Below are 27,141 nucleotides of genomic sequence, written 5' to 3'. Positions count from 1 at the left end.
AGGTTAGCACAGTCCAGCATCACATGACTGGGATCTCAGGTCACATACCACAGAATCTTAAGCTCATACACATTTAGGGAAGAAGGGAACATTGTAACATCTTGTAGGATTAGTTTCTTGAATATCACTTACAGTACAGCACTGAGTAGCGGGATGAGAGAGAGAGAGTTTCAAAAAGAGAGGGGTACAGTACTGTTGGTTAAGGAGGGAGCCTGCCATAGAGTCTGCTCCATTCAAGGCCTGTAGGTGGTTCTAGGGCTGGCGGTTTCCGTACATCAGAGGGATGATGTAACAGGAGATGTCATCTCCAGATCCCAGCCGTTCATTAGTGATCCGCCAGCCTCGGTCCTTCAGTACTCCCCGTGCTCTCATCACCAGATCATGAGCAGCCAACGTGTATCTGGTCACAGACATGAAGTAGAGGGGTGTTATGGCAAAAATGGTCCACCGTCAATAGTTGTATTTGCCTTGTTTGTAAGATGTTGGATGTTCACTCAATTTACAAAATTACATAATAGAATGTCAGAAGGATGTCATGGAAAACTAGTGAAAAATTAACTTTTACACACACGCAGGTCCACTTGCACACAGACACACACCTACATGTGTAAGTCGTCAGGGTCACAGTTGGCCAGGAAGGTGGAGACTGATTCGTTGACTTCCTTGCTGGACAGGACGTCCCAGAGGGCATCTGTTCCCATCACCAGGACGTCGTCAGCACCGTGCTCGTACTGGTTTAGGTTGTACACCGTCACCTAGAAAGAATAACAACAATGGGTCAGGTTGTGCACAACAACAACAGCAACAGCAGACTGAGTTAGCATCACGCTTGTACTGAGTCAGGTTGTACACCAGGGATCATCAACTAGATTCAGCCGCGGGCCGACTGCAAATTGACCGCAAGAAGCCCAAACAGGTATAATATTTGATAAAAACATAATCATTTCAAACCTTGCTTAAATTTCAATACGATCACGTGTATCTCTATTACGCATGGGAACACTTGGGAACAGATTTCCCAAATTAAAATCACTTGGAGCTGATTTCCTGGGGTTTTTACACTCTTATGTCCAACAATAAAAATTGGACAGAATAAATACTTGGGGGGTGTAGTATCTGAGGAATTATGACTTTGCTAACGTTTTCAAATGGAACCTGAGAGGAGGTTTATTCAGCTTAGAGGGAGCATCTGGGGAGCAGTTTTAGGGGGACACACCATAGAACAGAGGAAGTCTGTTGTGTGGAAACTGGGATTGGTTGGTTGGAAGAACCACCCATATCAGATTACATAGGATATATACCACAGTTAGGACAAAGGAAGACAGAATAATCATATTTGAGATGGGGCGATTATTCTCCAGATAACTGCAGGTATCTGTAAATCGACGCTGTAACCCTTTGTTATGAATAAACCTTTATGATGAAAATACAGCGTCAGCGGTTCTCCTTGGTATCACAGCATAATTAGCAACGTTTACTCGACACAACAGGGGCCAAATAAAACCACTGCCAGTTGGGGAACCCTATTGTACACCTTCACCTGTAACAAACAACAACAGGGTCTTATTCAGGAGGGTACACCATAGCAAAACCTCTTGCAGCGCTAAATGTCATGACAGTGGTTCATTAATCACTACCAGTAATCTTTATCACACACCTCCTCCCAATAACTTTATCATACATCTCCTTTTAGTAATCTTTATCAGATACCTACTCCCAGTAACCTTTATCCTACACCTCCTCCCAGTAACCTTTATTATACACCTCTTCCCAGTAACTTTTATCATACACCACCTCCCAGTAATCTTTATCATACACCTCCTCCCAGTAATCTTTATCATACACCTCCTCCCAGTACTCTTTATCATACACCTCCTCCCAGTAACCTTTATCATACACCTCCTCCCAGTAACCTTTATCATACACCTCCTCCCAGCTCCTCCATTTGTCCCAATTTAGTACTGGTGCTAATTAAAATCAGATCAGAATACAGCTGTAATCTCTGGAATACCTGGAAGTCAGGTTAGGATTTACAAACCAAAGGAGTAATCCATATGCTGGATCACATCATATGAGTATCGTAATCCAGCATCTGGGAGATTTCTTTGGATGTGCGCACACTAGTCTGCCTCATAGAATTACATATATAATTGAATAGGATCTCTGTGAGTCTGATAGCACTATCAGACAACCTTGGTTTAACCATGACAGAGGAACTGTGGTACTGTACACCCAGCCTGATCCCATAGTGTGTGTGCTTTAGCTCTTCTATCGTCATACCACCACAACAGTGTGGGAGCAGGCTACTGTAGACCCTAAAGCCATTCTCTCTGCCTTTGATCTACAGACGATAACACTGTATAATAATGGCCCCATAATTAACACGACATCTAAGGGCCTCATTCATATTCCATCATACAGTACTGTACACTAATCAAATCAAATCAAATTGGTATTGGCCACATGCGCCGAATACAACAGGTGCAGACATTACAGTGAAATGCTTACTTACAGCCCTTAACCAACAGTGCATTTATTTTAAATTAAAAAGTAAAATAAAACAACAACAAAAAAGTGTTGAGAAAAAAAGAGCAGAAGTAAAATAAAATAACAGTAGGGAGGCTATATATACAGGGGGGTACCGGTGCAGAGTCAATGTGCGGGGGCACCGGCTAGTTGAGGTAGTTGAAGTAATATGTACATGTGGGTAGAGTTAAAGTGACTATGCATAAATAATTAACAGAGTAGCAGCAGCGTAAAAAGATGGGGTGGGGGGGCAGTGCAAATAGTCCGGGTAGCCATGATTAGCTGTTCCGGGGTCTTATGGCTTGGGGGTAGAAGCTGTTGAGAAGTCTTTTGGACCTAGACTTGGCACTCCGGTACCGCTTGCCGTGCGGTAGCAGAGAGAACAGTCTATGACTAGGGTGGCTGGAGTCTTTGACAATTTTGAGGGCCTTCCTCTGACACCGCCTGGTATAGAGGTCCTGGATGGCAGGAAGCTTGGCCCCAGTGATGTACTGGGCCATACGCACTACCCTCTGTAGTGCCTTGCGGTCGGAGGCCATTAGATTAAAAGTATACGTTCATACATTTACAGCAGAGAAAGTAGGAAAGACGTGGGGGTGGGGAAGAGAGGGTGAGAGAGAGTGAGCAAGAGAGAGCAAGAGTGAGAGAAAAAGAGAGAGAGAGTGTGAGAGAGCGAGTGAGCGATAGAGAAAGTGTCCTCGATGAAAAAGAACAGGAAGTTAAACTTGTTGAGGCAGCCAGATGAACCCTGGCTGAACTGCCTGTATAATGAATTAAATATCAAAAGAGCTGCACATTGTAAGACTGAACGAGACAGACTCAACGGGTGGACTATGAGTGAGATGAAAGAGCTGTGAAACTACCAGAGTCAGGTGGGCAAAAGTACATTATGCATTGCTCTTTCCTTCCTTCCTTACTTGAAACATTTACCAGTCTGATAACTTTTGTCTTTACTCGCTGTTACAAACCCAGTTAGCCAATCCACTGAAAAAAACAACACTTTCACTCTGTCTAGGGTAACGTACGCCTAGCTACTTGGATCATAAACTGAGCTAAATGTGTGCACAAGACATGAGCTGGATATACAATGGTGTGTGTGTGTGTGTGTGTGTGTGTGTGTGTTTGTGTGTGTGTGTGTGTGTGTGTGTGTGTGTGTGTGTGTGTATCTGTGGGTAGAATGGTTCCAGGATGGTACATGCAGTAGCCAGAATTAGATTTACCTCTGGACAGCAGGACAGGAAAGGCTTGATGTAGATGTTGGAGTCGTGGACTTTAAGATCATGGTCACCAAGGCCTCTGGTCACTCCTATGGTGGCCATCACTCTGGCCTGAGGAAGAGTCGTAAAGACACCAGTTAATGTACTATTAAACTCAGATATAAACCAGTTTTTACTGTTTAATAAACTATGTTATATGTCTGTTATAAATTCTGTTCACATTCTCTTGCTATCTCTCTCAGAATTACCTTCTTGATCCAAACCAGTCAGGTTTCAAGACTGGTCATTCAACTGAGACTGCTCTTCTCTGTGTCACGGAGGCTCTCCGCACTGCTAAAGCTAACTCTCTCTCCTCTGCTCTTGTCCTTCTAGACCTGTCTGCTGCCTTTGATACTGTGAACCATCAGATCCTCCTCTCCACCCTCTCCGAGCTGGGCATCTCCGGCGCGGCTCACTCTTGGATTGCGTCCTACCTGACCGGTCGCTCCTACCAAGTGGCGTGGCGAGAAGCTGTCTCCGCACCGCGTTCTCTCACCACTGGTGTCCCCCAGGGCTCAGTTCTAGGCCCTCTCCTATTCTCGCTATACACCAAGTCACTTGGCTCTGTCATATCCTCACATGGCCTATCCTATCATTGCTACGCAGACGACACACAACTAATCTTCTCCTTTCCCCCTTCTGATAACCAGGTGTCGAATCGCATCTCTGCATGTCTGACAGACATATCAGTGTGGATGACGGATCACCACCTCAAGCTGAACCTTGGCAAGACGGAGCTGCTCTTCCTCCCGGGGAAGGACTGCCCGTTCCATGATCTCGGCATCACGGTTGACAACTCCGTTGTGTCCTCCTCCCAGAGTGCGAAGAGCCTTGGCGTGACCCTGGACAACACCCTGTCGTTCTCCGCTAACATCAAGGTGGTGAACCGATCCTGCCTTACACAGGAAGCGGCACAGGTCCTAATCCAGGCACTTGTCATCTCCCGTCTGGATTACTGCAACTCGCTGTTGGCTGGGCTCCCTGCCTGTGCCATTAAACCCCTACAACTCATCCAGAATGCCGCAGCCCGTCTGGTGTTCACCCTTCCCAAGTTCTCTCACGTCACCCCGCTCCTCCGCACACTCCACTGGCTTCCAGTTGAAGCTCGCATCTGCTACAAGACCATGGTGATTGCCTATGGAGCTGTGAGGGGAACGGCACCTCCGTACCTTCAGGCTCTGATCAGTCCCTACACCCAAACGAGGGCATTGCGTTCATCCACCTCTGGCCTGCTGGCTCCCCTACCTCTGCGGAAGCACAGTTCCCGCTCAGCCCAGTCAAAACTGTTCGCTGCTCTGGCACCCCAATGGTGGAACAAGCTCCCTCACGACGCCAGGACAGCGGAGTCACTCACCACCTTCCGGAGACATTTGAAACCCCACCTCTTTAAGGAATACCTGGGATAGGATAAAGTAATCCTTCTACCCCCCCCTTACCCCACCCCACCAAAAAAAAAAAAAAAAAAACTTTGTAAAGTAGTTATCCCACTGGCTATAAGGTGAATGCACCAATTTGTAAGTCGCTCTGGATAAGAGCGTCTGCTAAATGACGTAAATGTAAATGTAAATGTAATCCACATTTAAACACAGACATGCACACACACTCTCTCGCATGCAAGCAAGAGACACACACGCGCACACACACACACAACATTTTTCCCTTCGCCGTAGACCAGGGGGAACCTCAGGTCCTCGTCTTCTATGGTTTTATACGCCTGTGTGGAAAGAGGAGACAATAATGGGTTTTTATTTCATGGTTTATAGCGCTGAGCATTACACACACTGCACACACTGTATTTTATGGTTCTCAGTAGACCTGTGTCTGAAGGGAGGAGAGAGGGAGAGAGAGGTGGAGAGAGAAAGCAAAAGAGATGGAGCGTGATAGATGAATAAAGAGAAAAAGGAGAAAGAGACGGAGAGAGAGAAAGAAAGAAAGCACAGTAAAAATCACCTGAGAACGAGGGAAGCAGATGGAGACCTCAGAGAGATCTTTCAATTCTGCTACAGCTCATGTAGTTTTTCCTTCTCTGCTTTATAACAGGCCAGGGAGCCATTCTGGTTCTTCAGAGCCACAGTCAGCAAGTTTAATCATGACCCTTCCTCTAATTTCACATACACACACTGTAAAGGGGTTGCCGTGAATTTGACAGTAATTTCCAGGCAGCTCATTAGCACGGAAGTTACCGTATTTCATATTGCAGTTATTGTAATCTAAATACACTCAAACTTACTGTGTAATGACACACATTACAATACCGTAGAATTGACTGTATTATACTGTAAAAAAGTAAATGCTATCATAATCCTAATAAATGAATGAATGAATGGATAAAATGAATTGAGGGGATTGGAGTTTGTATGCTGCAGTATATTGCTTTCAAAGTATTTTATTGTTGATAATACCCCAAATCGCAGGTAAAACATTTTAATGTTTAAACATTTCAGTTTTAAAGTGAATTTCCTGCAGTTCTACACATTTTGCCATGTGGAGTAGAGAAAATGTTGCAGTTTTTAAGCAGTTTAGCAATTTTATTTCTACTAATTTTGCCATGGAGCAGAGAGAACATTTTTGCAGTTTTACAGCTCATTTCCTGCAATTCTACACATTTTGCCAAGACTTATGCCTTGTTAATGATATCTGAGTGAGACTAACAAAATCAATGTGGGCACCCTGGAGGTCAGAGCACCTGGGCACATGCCCTGTGTGCTTGGTCAGTATTCGGCCATGATTACTATAAGTTTGAATTATTTACCAATCTAAAAATTGTTTGCTGACATGGCTAATTGAGTGACTGTCAGTGACTGACATAAGATAAAAAGTGCTGATGCACAACCACATTTCAATTGCACCATGTGTATTCTACTATTCTAACTCTCAACAATATATTGAGACCTCGATTGACTTCCAAAAAACTGTCGTCGGCGACCCCCTAGCGGCTGGAGGCCCTAAGTGACCGCTTATGTCGCTTATGGCTGTGTTTCCATTGTATTGCATTGTCCACTCTACCGATAGCTTTGTCACACAAACATTTGCGATAAATGGCAAACTTGCCCAATCTGGTTTTCGCACATGCTCCATAGACAAAAGTGGACACTGGACAGATGAGGTCATATGATGAGAAGGATAAGAGCAAGGTAATTGTGTTTGTTAATGGCAGTGAAGCATCGATCATCATGTCACTAGCATACAAATTAAGACCCTTGATATTTATTGGAAAGGAGCATCAAGCTCATCACTGTGCACTTTCACCACCCTGTAGCCTAAACTGTGCATGCTTTTTCAATTCGCAGTGGGAGGACCACACCACATAATATCGCGTGACTGCAAATTTACCTCGACATGATTATGGTTATTCTATCAACAATTGCGCAATTCATTGCATTATTCATTTTACGCACAAAAAAAGATCACACCATGTCGAACGAACAAATTGTCTGTCGACATTTATAAAATTGTACCGACATCACACGTTGTGATTTTTTCATATACGCCATGACTTTACTAGAATAAAAACTGTGGAGGAAACATGGTTAGTGACTGAGTGACTGGGAGGTTGATATGAAGGCTAGTTTACTACTGTGACTGTGGGACACAAACAACATTGCAGTAGTACACACTACCGAAGATGGAATAGAAATAAATAGAATCTCATTCTATTCCTGTGACTACACTGGAATGGAATGTAAGAGGGCAGATCATGTTGACTTTTTAGTCATTTTAGCAGACGCTCTTATCCAGAGCGATTTACAGTTAGTGAGTGCATACATTTTCATACTGGTCCCCCGTGGGAATCGAACCCACAACACAGGCGTTGCAAGTGCCATACTCTACCAACTGAGCTACACGGGACTATGACTTATAATAACAATACTGTACATTTAATGTGGCCCATAGAGAAAATGTACCATCCAGAGCAATAGCTGTAAAAAATACCAGTACATTGGAGAGTGATCCTGAACAGGTTCCCTCTCCTCATCTAACCTTCCTGAATCAGCTCAATGTGGTAATGGTAATATACTGTACCCTCATAACATCATAGTCATTTAGCAGACGCTCTTATCCAGAGCGACTTACAGTTAGTGAGAGCATACAAATATTTTTTTTCATACTGGCCCCACGTGGGAATCGAACTCACAACCCTGGCGTTGCAAGCACCATGCTCTACCAACTGAGCTACACAGCATATTTAAATAGACAGGCTCTGCCCAGCCCACATCTCTCCGTTCTGTCTACCTTCCTCTCCTCTAATCTTGTGCAAGGCCCAGGGCTCAGGGTATACTACAGAGACGAAGGAGAAACACTGTCTCACTCTCATTATAACCACTCTGCCTTCCCAAGGACATTATTTAGTGAATGGAGTGCGTAGTCACTTTAACTCTACCCACATTACCTCAATTACCTCGACTAGCCGGTGCCCCCCACACATTGACTCTGTACCGGTACCCCCCTGTATATAACCTCCCTACTGTTATTTTATTTTACTGCTGCTCCTTAGTTAATTGCTTTTATTGTTTTACTTAACACTTTCTTTTTTCTTAAAAAAAACTGCGTTGTTGGTTAAGGGCTTGTAAGTAACCATTTCACTGTAATGTCTACACCTGTTGTATTCGGCGCATGTGGCAAATACATTTTTATTTTATTTGATTAGACGCATGCACAGACAAATGCATGCATGAACGACACACACATCCCAGCAGCATGCCTGATCTATCTAAACCAACAACATCTCACTTTGTCCATAAAAGTCAAAACTCAACCGTTAAGTTAAGGCATTCATTCCGACTGGTTAAGGTAAGGGTTAAGGTTTGGGATAGGGTTAAAACAGAAAAAATACAAACGAGGGCCTCACACTGGGATTGAACCCGCAATCCTCGGAGCTGTAGCTAACGGTTTAGAGACGGTTGAAGGGGGATTTCACCCTGGGGGATCATGGGTTTGTTTTCATCATGTCCGAGGGATTTCTAGGTCAGTGAGATGTGTTTCACAAATAAGTGGCAACGAAGAGGGTTTTGCGCGAGATCTCAAATTAATGCTTTGTGGCATTTCGCGGAGTCTCTATTTTATACCGATCACACTATAGTTGTGTTTTTTTTGTGTAGATATGGTTGTCCTTGCTTGATAGAGCCATTGGACGGATTCAGCGATGTTCCTATCGGCGGATTCATTGCTAAATACAGAGCCTTCAAATATAAATCCTAAATGGATGGTGTTAAGAGATAGATGGAAGGTGTTGAATGGAGCTGAAGGATGGGACTAATAACAACTAACAATAAAATAATAACAAGATAACTAATAATGTAAGCATACTGTGTCCATAATAAGTATGTAGGTTGTATGTTGGGAGCTTTTGGGAAAGAGCACAGTTAGAAAGATATGGCATATAGAAGCAAACTGGATGGACATCATGAAAATGATCGGAGAGGTTGAGAGTAGAAGAAGTTCAGGAAAAAAAAAAAAAAATATATATATATATATATAATTATTGTAAAATTGACTGTGCCCATAAAATGTAGATAGTAAGTATAAGCTGGAAGTAGAGGCCTAAGCATTTTTGTTCACTAGTTTACCCCAAGTAGGGAAAGGGTGGCGGGGTTGTAAAGTAATAAAGGGGAATATATATATAAAGAACATGGGGGATTGGAAGTGATGCAGACAATTACATTGATGGAAGTTACAATCTATCTGCAATATTAAGCTGATCTACCCCCCCAAAAAATTTAAAAATAAATAAATAAATACAGTGCCTTCAGAAAGTATTCACTCCCCTTTACTTTTTCCACATTTTGTTGTGTTACAGCCTGAACTTAAAATAGATTAAATTGAGATTTGGTGTCACTGATACTTTTTAGAAATTAATAAAAAATGTAAAGCTGAAATGTCTTGAGTCAATAAGTATTCAACCCCTTTGTTATGGCAAGCCTAAATAAGTTCAGGAGTAAAAATGTGCTTAACAAATCAGATTTATAAAAACAGATAAAAATACACCTTATGGAACAGCGGGACTGTGAAGCAACACAAACATAGGCACAGACACATGCATACACACATGATAACATACGCACTATACACAGGTACACATGGATTTTGTGTTGTAGATATGTGGTAGTGGAGTAGTGGAGTTGTGAATTCTGTAATGTTAAAAACATATATAACTGCCTTAATTTTGCTGGACCCCAGGCAGCAGCTAATGGGGATCCATAATAAATACAAATACAAATAATATGTTGCATGGACTCATTCCGTGTACATTAATAGTGGTTAACATTATTTTTGAACGACTACCCATCTCTGTATCCCACACATACAATTAGATGTAAGGTCCATCAATCGAGCAGTGAATTTCAATCACAGATTGAACCACAAAGACCAGGGAGGTTTTTCAATGCCTCGCAAAGAAGTGCACCGATTGGTAGATGAGTAAAGATAATAAAAGCAGACACTGAATATCCCTTTGAGTGTGGTTAAGTTATTAATTACCCAGTCACTACAAATATGCAGGCGTCCTTCCTAACTCAGTTGCCAAAGGGAAAGGAAACTGTCAAGGATTTCACCATGAGGCCAATGGTGATTTTAAAAAGAAACTGAATAGAGCTTAGCACAAGCAAAATCCTAGAGGAAAACTTGCCTCAGTCTGCTTTACAACAAACACTGGGAGATGAATTCAGCTTTCAGCAGGACAATAACCTAAAACACAAGGCCAAATCTACACTGGAGTTCCTTACCAAGACAACATTGAATCTTCCTGAGTGCCCTAGCTACAGTTTTTACAGAAAATAAATGGCAAGACTTGAAAACGCTGTCTAGAGCTTGAAGAATTAAAAAAATAATAATGGGCAAATATTGTACAATCCAGGTGTGCAAAGCTCTTAGACTTACCCAAAAAATACAAAGTATTGACTCAAATATTGTACATTATCAGAGACTCAACAACAAGGTCTGATTTCATTATTACTGAAACAGGACCCAAGTGGTAAATATAAAGATTGGAGGCCCCTTACACATCAGTGTTGTGATGCAAAAATTCTAGCAAAATGCATAGCGCATACAATTAAAAAGTTATTGTGGGATATTATTCATCCTAATCAGACAGGTTTTTTACATGGACGATACATTGGAGATAAGTACTGGAAACAATAGAACACTATGAAAAATCTGGGGAACAAGGCCTGGTATTCATAGCTGACTTTGAAAAGGCTTTTGATAAAGTACGACTGGAATTTATATACAGTGCATTCGGAAAGTATTCAGACCCCTTCCCCTTTTCAACATTTTGTTACGTTACAGCCTTATTCTAAAATGGATTAAATAAAAAATCATCCTCAGCAATCTACACACAATACCCCATAATGACAAAGCGAAAACAAGTTATTATATTTTTTGTGAAAAATGTATTATAAATAAAAAACGGAAATACCTTATTTACATAAGTATTCAGACCCTTTGCTATGAGACTCGAAATTGAGCTCAGGTGCATCCTGTTTCCATTGATCATCCTTGAGATGTTTCCCCAACTTGATTGGAGTCTACCTGTGGTAAATGCAATTGAATGGACATGATTTGGAAAGGCACACACACACCTGTCTATAGGTGCATGTCAGAGCAAAAACCAAGCCATGAAGTTGAAGGAATTGTCCGTAGAATGCCGAGACAGGATTGTGTCGACGCATATATCTGGAGAAGGGTACCAAAAAATGTCTACAGCATTGAAGGTCCCCAAGAACACAGTGGCCTCCATCATTCTTAAATGGAAGAAGTTTGGAACCACCAAGACTCTTCCTAGAGCTGGCCGCCCGGCCAAACTGAGCAATCGGTGGAGAAGGCCCTTGGTCTGGGAGGTGACCAAGAACCTGATGGTCACTCTGACAGAGCTCTAGAGTTCCTGTGTGGGATGGGGGAACCTTCCAGAAGGACAACCATCTCTGCAGCACTCCACCAATCAGGCCTTTATGGTAGAGTGGCCAGACAGAAGCCACTCCTCAGAAAAAGGCACATGACAGCCCGCTTGGAGTTTGCCAAAAGGCACCTAAAGACTCTCAGACCATGAGAAACAGGATTATCTGGTCTGATGGAACCAAGATTGAACTCTTTGGCCTGAATGGAGTAAACCTACCACCATCCCTACGGTGAAGCATGGTGGTGGCAGCATCATTCTGTGGGGATGTTTTTCAGCGGCAGGGACTGGGAGACTAGTCAGGATCAAGGCAAAGATGAATGGCGCAAAGTACAATGAGATCCTTGATGAAAACCTGCTCCAGAGCGCTCAGGACCTCAGACTGGGGCGAAGGTTCACCTTCTAACAGGACAATGACCCTAAGCACACAGCCAAGACCATGCAGGAGTGGCTTCGGGACAAGTCTATGAATGTCCTTGAGTGGCCAAGGCAAAGCCCGGACTTGAACCCTGTCGAACATCTCTGGAGAGACCTGAAAATAGCTGTGCAGCAATGCTCCCCATCCAACCTGACAGAGCTTGACAGGATCTGCAGAGAAGAATGGGAGAAACTCCCCAAGTACAGGTGTGCCAAGCTTGTAGCGTCATACCAAAGACTTGAGGCTGTAATCGCTGCCAAAGGTGCTTCAACAAAGTACTGAGTAAAGGGTCTGAATACTTATGTAAATGTGATTTTTCCATTTTTTATTTTTAATACTTTTGATAAAATAAAATAAAAAGTAAACTGTTTTTGCTTTGTCATTTTGGGCTATTGTGTGTAGATTGATGAGGGGAAAAGACAATTTAATCAATTTTAGAATTAGGCTGTAACCAAACAAAATATGGAAAAAGTCAAGGGGTCTGAATACTTTCCGAAGGCACTGTAGGTTGTTTTCCATCGCAGGTTCAGGAATGGCTGAAGAATTGCAACATTTACCTGGAGCTAACTCTGCAAATAGCACTGCTGGGTGATTTAAACAGTCATAGTCAATTGATCAATAATATAATAATACTCTTAGCAAAAATGTTTATTTAATTTACAATATTTAGAATCTATGAGAATAGAAAAGTTCAGAACTTTTGTGAAACATCACAGCACGGTTGAAAAATAGATGGCGAAAATCAAAACTGGATGGTGTTCAGAGATAGATGGGAGAGGTTGAGTGGAGCTGAAGGGACTAAAAACAAACAAAAGATAACTATTCTAAAATATACTGTGTCCGTAAAATGTATATAGTATGTGTAAGCTGGAAGTAGAAGCCTAAGTGTTGTTGTCCATTAGTTCACTCCAATTAGGGTAGGGGTGGTGGGGTTAGGGAAAAAAAAATAAAGGAAAATATATTTTTAAAATAAAATAAATAAAAAATAAAAATACAGTGGGGGAAAAAAGTATTTAGTCAGCCACCAATTGTGCAAGTTCTCCCACTTAAAAAGATGAGAGAGGCCTGTAATTTTCATCATAGGTACACGTCAACTATGACAGACAAATTGAGGAAAAAAAATCCAGAAAACCACATTGTAGGATTTTTTATGAATTTATTTGCAAATTATGGTGGAAAAAAGTATTTGGTCACCTACAAACAAGCAAGATTTCTGGCTCTCACAGACCTGTAACTTCTTCTTTAAGAGGCTCCTCTGTCCTCCACTCGTTACCTGTATTAATGGCACCTGTTTGAACTTGTTATCAGTATAAAAGACACCTGTCCACAACCTCACAGTCACACTCCAAACTTCACTATGGCCAAGATCAAAGAGCTGTCAAAGGACACCAGAAACAAAATTGTAGACCTGCACCAGGCTGGGAAGACTGAATCTGCAATAGGTAAGCAGCTTGGTTTGAAGAAATCAACTGTGGGAGCAATTATTAGGAAATGGAAGACATACAAGACCACTGATAATCTCCCTCGATCTGGGGCTCCACGCAAGATCTCACCCCGTGGGGTCAAAATGATCACAAGAACGGTGAGCAAAAATCCCAGAACCACACAGGGGGACCTAGTGAATGACCTGCAGAGAGCTGGGACCAAAGTAACAAAGCCTACCATCAGTAACACACTGCCAGGGACTCAAATCCTGCAGTGCAAGACGTGTCCCCCTGCTTAAGCCAGTACATGTCCAGGCCCGTCTGAAGTTTGCTAGAGTGCATTTGGTTTGGTCAGATGAAACCAAAATAGAACTTTTTGGTAAAAACTCAACTCGTCGTGTTTGGAGGACATAGAATGCTGAGTTGCATCCAAAGAACACCATACCTACTGTGAAGCATGGGGGGTGGAAACATCATGCTTTGGGGCTGTTTTTCTGCAAAGGGACCAGGACGACTGATCCGTGTAAAGGAAAGAATGAATGGGGCCATGTATCGTGAGATTTTGAGTGAAAACCTCCTTCCATCAGCAAGGGCATTGAATATGAAACGTGGCTGGGTCTTTCAGCATGACAATGATCCCAAACACACCGACCGGGCAACGAAGGAGTGGCTTCGTAAGAAGCATTTCAAGGTCCTGGAGTGGCCTAGCCAGTCTCCAGATCTCAACCCCATAGAACATCTTTGGAGGGAGTTGAAAGTCCGTGTTGCCCAGCGACAGCCCCAAAACAACACTGCTCTAGAGGAGATCTGCATGGAGGAATGGGCCAAAATACCAGCAACAGTGTGTGAAAACCTTGTGAAGACTTACAGAAAACGTTTGACCTGTGTCATTGCCAACAAAGGGTATTTAACAAAGTATTGAGAAACTTTTGTTATTGACCAAATACTTATTTTCCACCATAATTTGCAAATAAATTCATAAAAAATCCTACAATGTGATTTTCTGGATTTTTTTTTCTCATTTTGTCTGTCATAGTTGACGTGTACCTATGATGAAAATTACAGGCCTCTCTCATCTTTTTAAGTGGGAGAACTTGCACAATTGGTGGCTGACTAAATACTTTTTTCCCCCACTGTATATATATTAAATTGACGGAAGCCACAATCTATCTGCAATATTAAAGCTGAAGTATTGACTCAGGGGGTGTGATGTTCTATATTTCACTTTGTCATTATGGGGTATTGTGTTTAGATGAGTGAGAGAAACATTTTTTAAAATCCATTTTAAATTCAGGCTGTAACACAACAAAATGTAGAATAAGAAGGCACTGTATACAAGGTGACACATTTTTTCCAGTCTCTGAAAGACTTCAACTCGTGTGGTGCAGTGCTTCCTGATCTGGACCCGTCCCTCTCCCAAAACAGGCTTTTTTGAAAGGGAGGCGGACACAACGCAAAATCCTCTGGGATGATGGGACCTAAGTGTTTAGAGACAGGCTAGTGTATTGTTTAGGGCGACACTGGGAAATGCTTTTGAGAGGAAAGTCAACAAAGTGAATGGCCTGGGGGGCTGCAATAGGTGTGAAAATTCTTAGGAGGGCAGTTCTTACACAGTATACAGTGGCAAGAAAAAGTATGTGAACCCTTTGGAATTACCTGGAATTCTGCATAAATTGGTCATAAAATTTTATCTGATCTTCATCTAAGTCACAACAATAGACAAACACATTCTGCTTAAACTAATAACACACAAACAATTATATGTTTTCATGTCCTTATTAAACACACTGTGTAAAACATTCACAGTGCAGGGTAGAAAAAGTATGTGAACCCTTTGGCAGCAATAACCTCAACCAACAGTCATGAGGAATTTTGGACCATTCCTCTTTACCAAACTGTTTCAGTTCAGCAATATTCTTGGGATGTCTGGTGTGAACCGCTCTCTTGAGTTCATGCCACAGCATCTCAAATCGGGTTGAGGTCAGGACTCTGACTGGGCCACTCCAGAATGCGTATTTTCTTCTGTTGAGGCCATTCTGTTGTTGATTTACTTCTGTGTTTTGGAGCGTTGCCCTGTTGCATCACCCAACTTCTGTTGAGCTTCAATTGGCGGACAGATAGCCTTACATTCTCCTGCAAAATGTCTTGATAAACTTGGGAAATCATTTTTCCGTTGATGATAGCAAGCTGTCCAGCCCCTGAGGCAACAAAGCAGCCCCAAACCATGATGCTCCTTCCACCATACTTTACAATTGGGATGAGGGTTTGATGTTGGTGTGCTGTGCCTTTTTTTCTCCACACAGTGTTGTGTGTTCCTTCCAAACAACTCAACTTTAGTTTCATTTGTCCACAGAATATTTTGCCAGTAGCGCTGTGGAACATCCAGGTGGTCTTTTGCGAACTTCAGACGTGCAGCAATGTTTTTTTGGGACAGCAGTGGCTTCTTCCGTGGTGTCCTCCCATGAACACCATTATTGTTTAGTGTTTTACGTATCGTAGACTATTCAACAGAGATGTTATCATGTTCCAGAGATTTCTGTAAATCTTTAGCTGGATTCTTCTTAACCTCATTGAGCATTCTGCGCTGTGCTCTTGCAGTCATCTTTGCAGGACGGCCACTCCTAGGGAGAGTAGCAACAGTGCTGAACTTTCTTCATTTATAGACAATTTGTCTTACCGTGGACTGATGTACATGTGAATGTTTAAATGACGTATTCAATATAGACAAGAAAAATACAATATTTTGTATGTTATTAGTTTAAGCACACTATGTTTGTTTATTGTTGTGACTTAGATGAAGATCATTTCAAATTTTATGACCAATTTGTGCAGAAATCCATGTAATTCCAAAGAATTCACATACTTTTTCTTGCCACTGTATATTGTTGTGCGTGGGAGATTGAGGAGAAATGGCACCTCTCGAACACTCTCATACATAAATGTACCGTCTCTAAACACAACCCTGCATAACCAGAAAAACATTCCTCATCTCAAAGAACTGTCTGTAAACCTCCCCCAGCCCATTGACTTTGACAGATCATTCTTGTCAATAGTTGCCCTTGGCAGGAGGATTTTTGTAGTAATGTTTTTGTATTGTGTTTTGAGAATCTGCAGAGAGAAGAATGAGGTGGTTGTGTCATTACTGTTGTAGTCTTGATTTTATACCTTTCAGTGTCCCTTGCTGGTTTCTGTCCCACAATCTTGTTGTGCTCCATAACTGCAAGGTGTGTCCGCTCCCTCATGCTCATGTATATTTCAGCAGGGCACCGTGGAAGGACTCCAGATAACCTGAGTTTTACAAAAAGAAAAGGCAAACAGAGAAAAGGGGTAGACTAAATTGATTACATGGTCTGTAAGGTACTCTGTGGTCCCCAGGCTTTCTAACCACCTACAGTGGCTTGCAAAAGTATTCAACCCCTTGGCATTTTTCCTATTTTGTTGCCGTAAAACCTGGATTTTTGGGGGGTTTGTATCATTTGATTTACACAACATGCCTACCACTTTGAAGATGCAAAATATTTTTTATTGTGAAAAACAGAAAACCTGAACGTGCATAACTATTCACCCCTCAAAAGTCAATACTTTGTAGAGCCACCTTTTGCAGCAATTACAGCTGCAAGTCTCTTGGGGTATGTCTCTATAAGCTTGGCAAATCTAGCCACTGGGATTTTTGCCCATTCTTCAAGGCAAAACTGCTCCAGCTCCTTCAAGTTGGATGGGTTCCGCTGGTGTTCAGCAAGTCATATCACAGATTCTCAATTGGATTGAGGTCTGGGCTTTCACTAGACCATTCCAAGACATTTAAATGTTTCCCCTTAAACCACTCGAGTGTTGCTTTAGCAGTATGCTTAAGGTCATTGTCTTGCTGGAAGGTGAGTCTCAAATCTCTGGAAGACTGAAACAGGTTTCCCTCAAGAATGTCCCTGTATTCTGACCAGTTTCCCAGTCCCTGCCGATGAAAAACATCCCCACAGCATGATTCTGCCACCACCATGCTTCATTGTGGGGATGGTGTTCTCGGGGTGATGAGAGGTGTTGGGTTTGCACCAGACATAGCGTTTTCCTTCATGGCCAAAAAGCTCAATTTTAGTCTCATCTGACCAGAGTACCTTCTTCCATATGTTTAAGGGAGTCTCCCACATGCCTTTTGGCGAACATCAAATGTATTTGCTTATTTTTTTCTTTAAGCAATGGCTTTTTTCTGGCTACTCTTCCGTAAAGCCCAGCTCTGTGGAGTGTATGGCTTAAAGTGGTCCTATGGACAGATACTCCAATCTCCGCTGTGGAGCTTTGCAGCTCCTTCAGGGTTATCTTTGGTCTCTTTGTTGCCTCTCTGATTAATGCCCTCCTTGCCTGGTCTGTGAGTTTTGGTGGGCGGTCCTCTCTTGGCAGGTTTGTTGTGGTACCATATTATTTCAATTTTTTAATAATGGATTTAATGGTGCTCCATGGGATGTTCAAAGTTTTTGATATTTTTTTATAACCCAACCCTGATCTGTACTTCTCCACAACTTTGTCCCTGACCTGTTTGGAGAGTGCCTTGGTCTTCATAGTGCCGCTTGCTTGGTGGTGCCCCTTGCTTAGTGGTGTTGCAGACTCTGGGGCCTTTCAGAACAGGTGTATATATACTGAGATCACGTGACAGATCATGTGACACTTAGATTGCACACAGGTGGACTTTATTTAACTAATTATGTGACTTCTGAAGGTAATTGGTTGCACCAGATCTTATTTAGGGGCTTCACAGCAAAGGGGGTGAATACATATGCACGCACCACTTTTCTGTTATTTATTTTTCGAATTTTTTGAAACAAGTAAAAAAATGTATTTCACTTCACCAATTTGGACTATTTTGTGTATGTCCATTACATGAAATCCAAATAAAAATCCATTTAAATTGCAGGTTGTAATGCAACAAAATAGGATAAACGCCAAGGGGGATGAATACTTTTGCAAGGCACTGTATAACCCCATAACACAAACACATACCCATACAAACACTACCCAATTCATGTTTATGCCATTCTTACTGTAAATTCAGCTATCTTAACCATCAGCTTGTAAATACTTACCTTCACCTTGTGCAGAGCTAGGGGTTGGAAGAACATGCTGGTGGAATCAGATTCTGTACCACCTACAACAAAATACATAACAATACACAATTTAACCACCCCACTAATTGTATTGATCTCTATTAGACTGGCTAGCTTAGCACACCTAACATGGACATTTCAATAGAGTCAGCTTGCTGTTAGCTAGCATCACTAAATTGGCAGCAAGATGTCTAGCCAGCTGAGAACCAACAAGCTAACCAACCATAGACAATTTATACACATTCATCATTGCTAACAACACAAAGAGAGTGAGTTTGTTACTAAAAATAGAATTGCCGAAGTAGCTGAGTGTTTTCCAGACAAGAGTGGAAATTCTGGCTACCAGATTCAGATACTCTTATTTGCTAACGTTAGTCAAAGATGTTTACTCTGCTGAAGGTAGCTACCAGTGTAGCAGTGACTAGCATGGCTTAGGCTAAATTGATTGACAGTAGTGTGTATCCAAAAGATAGCTATGTGATTTAGCTGATGGCTTTCAGAGTTCTATACAGCACTGTAGCAAGCTAGCTAACTTAGTCCAGCTAAGCTAGCAAGCTAGCTAATGTTAGGTTACCTCTAATTGAGATTCTTCCATTTTGCTGCCGTCGAAATGGATTCCCCATCAGTTCAGCCTAAAAAATCCCTCTGATAATCTTTGTGAATACAGTAGGTGTACTGTAATATTAAATACAGAATTTTACTTGCCACCGAGCTGCCTGTAATTACTATCAAATTCACGGTAACCCTTTTTCAGTGTGCATGTAGGCAGCTACAGTATATGGATTTGACTGGTTTTACTGAGCATACAGTGCATTCGGAAAGTATTTAGACACCTTGACTTTTTCCACATTTTCTTATGTTACAGCCTTATTCTAAAATGGTTTAAATAGTTCCCCTCCCCCCACTCAATCTACACACAATACCCCATAATGACAAAGCAAAAACTGTTTTTTATTTATTTTTGTAAATTTATGAAGAAAAAAAAAACGGATTACAGCCTCAAGTCCTCTTTGGTATGACGCTACAAGCTTGGCACACCTGTATTTGGGGAGTTTCTCCCATTCTTCTCTGCAGATCCTGTCAAGCTCTGTCACGTTGAATGGGGAACATTGCTGCACAGCTATTTTCAGGTCTCTCCAGAGATGTTTGATCGGGTTCAAGTCCGGGCTCTGCCTGGTCCCACTCAAGGACATTCAGAGACTTGTCCCGAAGCCACTCCTGCATTGTCTTGGCTGTGTGCTTAGGGTCGTTGTCCTTTTGGAAGGTGAACCTTAGCCCCAATCAAATCACATTTTATTGGTCACATACACGTGTTTAGCAGATGGAGCAGATTTTCATCAAGGATCTCTCTGTACTTTGCTCTCTTTCCCTCGATCCTGACTAGTCTCCCAGTCCCTGCCGCTGAAAAAAATCCCACAGCATGATGCTGCCACCACCATGCTTCACCGTAGGGATGGTACCAGGTTTCCTCCAGATGTGACGCTTCCATCTGGCCACTCTACCATAAATGCCTGATTGGTGGAGTGCTGCAGAGATGGTTGTCCTTCTGAAAGGTTCTCCCATCTCCACAGATGAACTCTGGAGCTCTGTCAGAGTGACCATCGGGTTCTTGGTCACCTCCCTGACCAAGGCCCTTCTCTCCCGATTGCTCAGTTTGGCCGGGCGGCCAGCTCTAGGAAGAGTCTTGATGGTTCCAAACTTCTTCCATTTAAGAATTATGGAGGCCATTGTGTTCTTGGGGACCTTCAATGCTGCCAAAATGTTTTGGTACCCTTCCCCAGATCTGTGCCTCGACACAATCCTATCTCGGAGCTCTACAGACAATTCCTTCGACCTCATGGCTTGGTTTTTGCTCTGACATGCACTTTCAACTGTGGGACCTTACATAGACAGGTCCGTAATGGGTCCGCGGTCAAACGACCACCCCTCATCACTGTCAAACGCTCCCTAAAACACTTTAGCGAGCAGGCCTTTCTAATTGACCTGGCCCGGGTATCCTGGATGGATATTGACCTCATTCCGTCAGTAGAGGATGCCTGGTTGTTCTTTAAAAGTGCTTTCCTCTCAATCTTAAATAAGCATGCCCCATTCAAAAAATTCAGAACTATGAACAGATTTAGCCCTTGGTTCTCCTCAGACTTGACTTCCCTTGACCAGCACAAAAACATCCTGTGACGTACTGCATTAGCATCGAACAGCCCCTGCGATATACAACTTTTCAGGGAAGTCAGGAACCAATATACACAATCAGTTAGGAAAGCAAAGGCTAGCTTTTTCAAACAAAAATTTGCATCCTGTAGCACTAACTCCAAAAAGTTTTGGGACACCAATAAATCTACAATAATCGAGAATTTCAACAAGCATTTTGCTACGGCTGGCCATGCTTTCCACCTGGCTACCACTACCCCGGCCACAAGCTCTGCACCCTCCGCTGCAACTTGCCCATGCCCCCCCCCCCCGCTTCTCCTTCACACAAATTCAGACAGCTGATGTTCTGAAAGTGCTGAAAAATCTGGACCCCTCCAAATCAGCTGGGCTAGACAATATGGACCCTTTTTTTCTAAAATTAGCCGCCGAAATTGTCGCAACCCCAATTACTAGCCTGTTCAACCTCTCTTTCATAACGTCTGAGATCCCCAGAGATTGGAAAGCTGCCGCGGTCATCCCCCTCTTCAAAGGGGGTGACACTCTAGATCCAACCTGTTACAGACCTATATCCATCCTGCCCTGCCTTTCGAAAGCATTTGAAAGCCAAGTTAACAAACAGATCACCGACCATTTCGAATCCCACCGTACCTTCTCCGCTATGCAATCCGGTTTCCGAGCTGGTCATGGGGTGCATCTCAGCCACGCTCAAGGTCCTAAACGATATTATAACCGCGATCGATAAAAGACAGTACTGCGCAGCCGTCTTCATCGACCTGGCCAAGGCTTTCGACTCTGTCAACCACCGCATTCTTATTGGCAGACTAAATAGCCTTGGTTTCTCTAATGACTGCCTCGCCTGGTTCACCAACTACTTCAATGTGTCAAATCGGAGGGCCTGTTGTCTGGACCTCTGGCCGTCTCTATGGGGATGCCACAGGGTGAAATTCTCGGGCCGACTCTATTCTCTGTGTATATCAATGATGTCGCTCTTGCTGCTGGTGATGCTCGGATCCACCTCTATGTGGATGACACCATTTTGTATACATCTGGCCCTTCATTGGACACTGTGTTAACAAACCTCCAAACGAGCTTCAACGCCATACAACACTCCTTCCGTAGCCTCCAACTGCTCTTAAACACTAGTAAAACTAAATGCATGCTCTTCAACCGAACGCTGCTTGCACCCTCCCACCCGATTAGAATCACTATTCTCGGCGGGTCTGACCTAGAGTATGTGGACAACTACAAATACCTAGGTTTCTGGTTAGACTGTAAACTCTCCTTCCAGACTCACATTAAGCATCTCCAATCAAAAGTTAGATCTAGAATCGGCTTCCTATTTCGCAACAAAGCCTCCTTCACTCATGCTGCCAAACATGCCCTCGTAAAAATGACTATCCTACCGATCCTTGACTTCGGCGATGTCATTTACAAAATAGCCTCCAACACTCTACTTAGCAAATTGTATGTAGTCTATCACAGTGCCATCCGTTAGTCACCAAAGCCCCATATACTACCCACCATTGTGACCTGTACGCTCTTGTTGGCTGGCCCTCACTACATATTCGTCGCCAAACCCACTGGCTCCAGGTCATCTATAAATCACTGCTAGGCAAATCCTTTTCTTATCTTAGCTCACTGGTCACCATAGCAACACCCACCCGTAGTCTGCGCTCCTGCAGGTATATCTCACTGGTCATCCCTAAAGCCAACACCTCCTTTGGCCGCCATTCCTTCCAGTTCTCTGCTGCCAATGACTGGAACGAACTGCAAAAATCTCTGAAGCTGGAGACACTTATCTCCCTCACTAACTTTAAGCGTCAGTTGTCAGAGCAGCTTACCGATCACTGCACCTGTACACAGCCATTCTGAAATTAGCCCACCCGACTACCTCATCCCCATATTGTTATTTATTTTGCTAATTTGCACCCCAGTATCTCTATTTGCACATTACACACCTATCATTCCAGTGTTAATTACGAAATTGTAACTATTTTTGTACTATGGCCTATTTATTTATTGCCTTACCTCCATAACTTACTACATTCGCACACACTGTATATATATTTTCTGTTGTATTATTTTTTTGGTGTGGGGGGGGGGGGGGGGGGGGGTGTTCTATTAAGCTATATGGAATTGTTTTAAGGTCATACCAAGGATCATTTTGCTACTTGATTTTACATGTATTTAATCACTTATTTTTGGCACTAAACAGTCTCCATATATACTTCCATACATTTTTTAACTGGTACTGGTGGACCTTCAGATGAGTCTTGTGAGGCCTGTGGGCATTAGAGTGTAGCACAAACTGTTCGGACGCTACAGACAGTGCGCAGATCGGCTGTACCGACTTCAGATGAGTCCCAAGACACTTGTGGGGGTGAGATTCTCATCTTTCCATTGAGGGGTCATAATAGTTTATAGTCCAAACCGTTCGGACGCTACAGACGATTTTGTAAGAAGACCGATTTTTGGGATCTCATGGTCTAACAAACACCGCTCTAGCGCTGTCACTTTTCACCACGGATGTGTGGATTGAGATGCATCCAATGCAAAAATATATATCTCTAGCTTAAATTGAGGGATTATTATGGGGATTTTTTTATTATGCATATTAGATTTATGCGGGGGTGCGGATATTGACCTTAATTGCCAAAATCTCGCACTCTCTCTTTAAAAAGATATATTACAAAAATGAAAAAAATGAATATACGGGAAACACTGACACGTTAGACTAGCCTAGCATACCGCCAATATGTTAAGAGTAGGTTTGTGTATTTTTGGGACAAGGCAGTTCAGGATCAAATCAGGATAGATACAACACACACACACTAACCTGCTGTCTCCTGCGTTTCCCACATATAGCATTCCAAGCAGATAAACAACACACAGTGCTGTGCATCCTCCTGTGATGCTATACACCTGCTTCTCCTTCTCTATCTGGGCATCCTGAACACACAAGCACACACACACGTTAGTCAACCTAAAATTGGGTGTAAGGCATACAATCTAACATGAGAATAAGAACATTTAAAAAGTACAGTGAATAACATGTTGATTTTGAATTTGACCCAAAAATCTATTAAACTAATAGGAGACAGAATATAAATATAACATGCAATTAACATCTAGTTAAAGCAAGAAGACTTCCTTCAGAAGTCTCTGAGGAAGAGAATAGGCTAAAAGGCAATAAACAGTGATCTGGGGCAGATGCACTGCACCGTGAAAGTTGTGTGTGTGTTTGCTGTGTGTGCCGTCTGTGCAGAAGGTGCATGTGAGGGAGAGAGGAGCTGTGGTGGGGTTTCTCTCCCGTGTATTCTGCCTGGATGCTGATCGGCCATCTGATGACTGTACAACACAGACAGGGGGCAGCTGAGGGTTATGCCATGATAAGGCCCTTCCACCCCCACCAGACCTGAGTTCAAAGAGTACATCATTTTTTGCTTGAGATTGCCTGGCGCAATGGAACCAATGGAACACTGGGAAATGCAGGACATTCTGAGACAATGTAAAGATATGCAACAATAAATAGATCCTTTCAAACTCTGTGGGGGTTGGAAGACAGCTGAAGTCGGTATAAGTAAAAAAAAAAAAACAGCCAACACATACAGTAGGGTCAGCCGGAGTAAGCCTAAAGTGTATGTTCATAAATTCATCTCCCATACTACTGTACTATAGTACATCCTTTCTGCCCTGATGTACAGTATGACTAAGCCCTGCAGCAGGTAATGCTCTTTAAAGGTTACAGTATCTTGCTGCTGGCTGATTGCGCCTCAGGCTCTTCAAAATGCAGGCAGTTTCATTGGTCTTAGCCTTACGAAATGTTAGGGGAACATGAGCTAGGATAAGCTTGCGTTGGGCAGATTTAATTTACATGGGAAGGAGCTCAGGGTGGGAGACTTGAGAGCATCCCATATTAACTTACATTGCCATCTAGAGGCCATATACAGTATACCATCTCTGAGAGATGACAAGCTTTGAGTCTGCATATGAAAATTACTATGAGTAAGGCCACAAGGAATAGACAGCTGCCTACAAAACAGCTGTTGGTAAGTGACTAATCAGGGCTGGGCAAAAATGAGAAAATACAATTACAAAATATCATAAAGATCAATGTCTCAAAATAAACTACAAAATAATTTTATTTTGAAATGTATTTAATTAAAAATTAGGCAGCGTTGTGGATGGAAGCTGACGTGTCTCTAGAAATAGAGGTGGGGACAGGTAAATGTCACATGACAGGTAAATAACTATACACAGTGGGGGAAAAAAGTATTTAGTCAGCCACCAATTGTGCAAGTTCTCCCACTTAAAAAGATGAGAGAGGCCTGTAATTTTCATCATAGGTACACGTCAACTATGACAGACAAATTGAGAAAAAGAATGCTCCAGAAAATCACATTGTAGGATTTTTGATAAATTTATTTGCAAATTATGGTGGAAAATAAGTATTTGGTCACCTACAAACAAGCAAGATTTCTGGCTCTCACAGACCTGTAACTTCTTCTTTAAGAGGCTCCTCTGTCCTCCACTCATTACCTGTATTAATGGCACCTGTTTGAACTTGTTATCAGTATAAAAGACACCTGTCCACAACCTCAAACAGTCACACTCCAAACTCCACTATGGCCAAGACCAAAGAGCTGTCAAAGGACACCAGAAACCAAATTGTAGACCTGCACCAGGCTGGGAAGACTGAATCTGCAATAGGTAAGCAGCTTGGTTTGAAGAAATCAACTGTGGGAGCAATTATTAGGAAATGGAAGACATACAAGACCACTGATAATCTCCCTCGATCTGGGGCTCCACGCAAGATCTCACCCCGTGGGGTCAAAATGATCACAAGAACGGTACATATTACCTCAACTACCTCAACTAGCCGGTGCCCCCGCACATTGACTCTGCAACGGTACCCCCCTGTATATATAGCCTCCCTACTGTCACTTTATTTTACTTCTGCTCTTTTTTTCTCAACACTTTTTTTGTTGTTGTTTTATTCTTACTTTTTTTGTTTAAAATAAATGCACTGTTGGTTAAGGGCTGTAAGTAAGCATTTCACTGTAATGTCTGCACCTGTTGTATTCGGCGCATGTGACCAATAAAATTTGATTTGATTTGATTTGATTTGATTTGAACGGTGAGCAAAAATCCCAGAACCACACGGGGGGACCTAGTGAATGACCTGCAGAGAGCTAGGACCAAAGTAACAAAGCCTACCATCAGTAACACACTACGCCGCCAGGGACTCAAATCCTGCAGTGCCAGACGTGTCCCCCTGCTTAAGCAAGTACATGTCCAGGCCCGTCTGAAGTTTGCTAGAGTGCATTTGGATGATCCAGAAGAGGATTGGGAGAATGTCATATGGTCAGATGAAACCGAAATATAACTTTTTGGTAAAAACTCAACTCGTCGTGTTTGGAGGACAAAGAATGCTGAGTTGCATCCAAAGAACACCATACCTACTGTGAAGCATGGGGGTGGAAACATCATGCTTTGGGGCTGTTTTTCTGCAAAGGGACCAGGACGACTGATCCGTGTAAAGGAAAGAATGAATGGGGCCATGTATCGTGAGATTTTGAGTGAAAACCTCCTTCCATCAGCAAGGGCATTGAAGATGAAACGTGGCTGGGTCTTTCAGCATGACAATGATCCCAAACACACCGCCCGGGCAACGAAGGAGTGGATTCGTAAGAAGCATTTCAATGTCCTGGAGTGGCCTAGCCAGTCTCCAGATGTCAACCCCATAGAAAATCTTTGGAGGGAGTTGAAAGTCCGTGTTGCCCAGCGACAGCCCCAAAACATCACTGCTCTAGAGGAGATCTGCATGGAGGAATGGGCCAAAATACCAGCAACAGTGTGTGAAAACCTTGTGAAGACTTACAGAAAACGTTTGACCTGTGTCATTGCCAACAAAGGGTATATAACAAAGTATTTTCCACCATAATTTGCAAATAAATTCATAAAAAATCCTACAATGTGATTTTCTCCTCATTTTGTCTGTCATAGTTGACGTGTACCTATGATGAAAATTACAGGCCTCTCTCATCTTTTTAAGTGGGAGAACTTGCACAATTGGAGGCTGACTAAATACATTTTTTCCCCACTGTACAAAACAAATCTACAACATTATCACATCAGAGGCAACATGAAAAATAAAGGCAACATGGAAAATAGCACACAGGAATGTATACTAAGGACAGGCGTAAATAGATACTCTATCAGACTTGCGTGTGTAAATGACAGATTATGCACTGGTGTGTAAAATACATTGTATAAAAACACACACAGAAAGCACACCGTGGCGATAATCAGAAACTCAGCAGAGCAAGGAATTACACAAAAGGCTATACTGGTCAGTACATTTACATTTACATTCATTTAGCAG

General features: G+C 42.5%; 1 pseudogene across 1 annotated transcript in view; it reads right to left on the bottom strand.

Annotated features, from left to right (window-relative positions):
* Positions 1-252: 252 nt before the first annotated feature.
* The window catches only part of LOC311129230 (protein phosphatase 1H-like), a 43,969-nt pseudogene continuing 17,080 nt past the window's right edge, over positions 253-27,141 (bottom strand). The window contains exons 3-7 of the transcript in view: positions 23,679-23,705; positions 5,434-5,496; positions 3,747-3,854; positions 604-755; positions 253-400 (exon numbers count right to left, since the gene is read on the bottom strand). The product of the transcript in view is annotated as a protein phosphatase 1H-like (transcript). The remainder of the gene's footprint in view (positions 401-603; positions 756-3,746; positions 3,855-5,433; positions 5,497-23,678; positions 23,706-27,141) is intronic.

Source organism: Coregonus lavaretus, assembly GCF_964263955.1.
Source record: "Coregonus lavaretus genome assembly, chromosome: 5".
Taxonomy (NCBI): domain Eukaryota; kingdom Metazoa; phylum Chordata; class Actinopteri; order Salmoniformes; family Salmonidae; genus Coregonus; species Coregonus lavaretus.
This window is presented reverse-complemented; position numbering and strand designations above follow the sequence as displayed.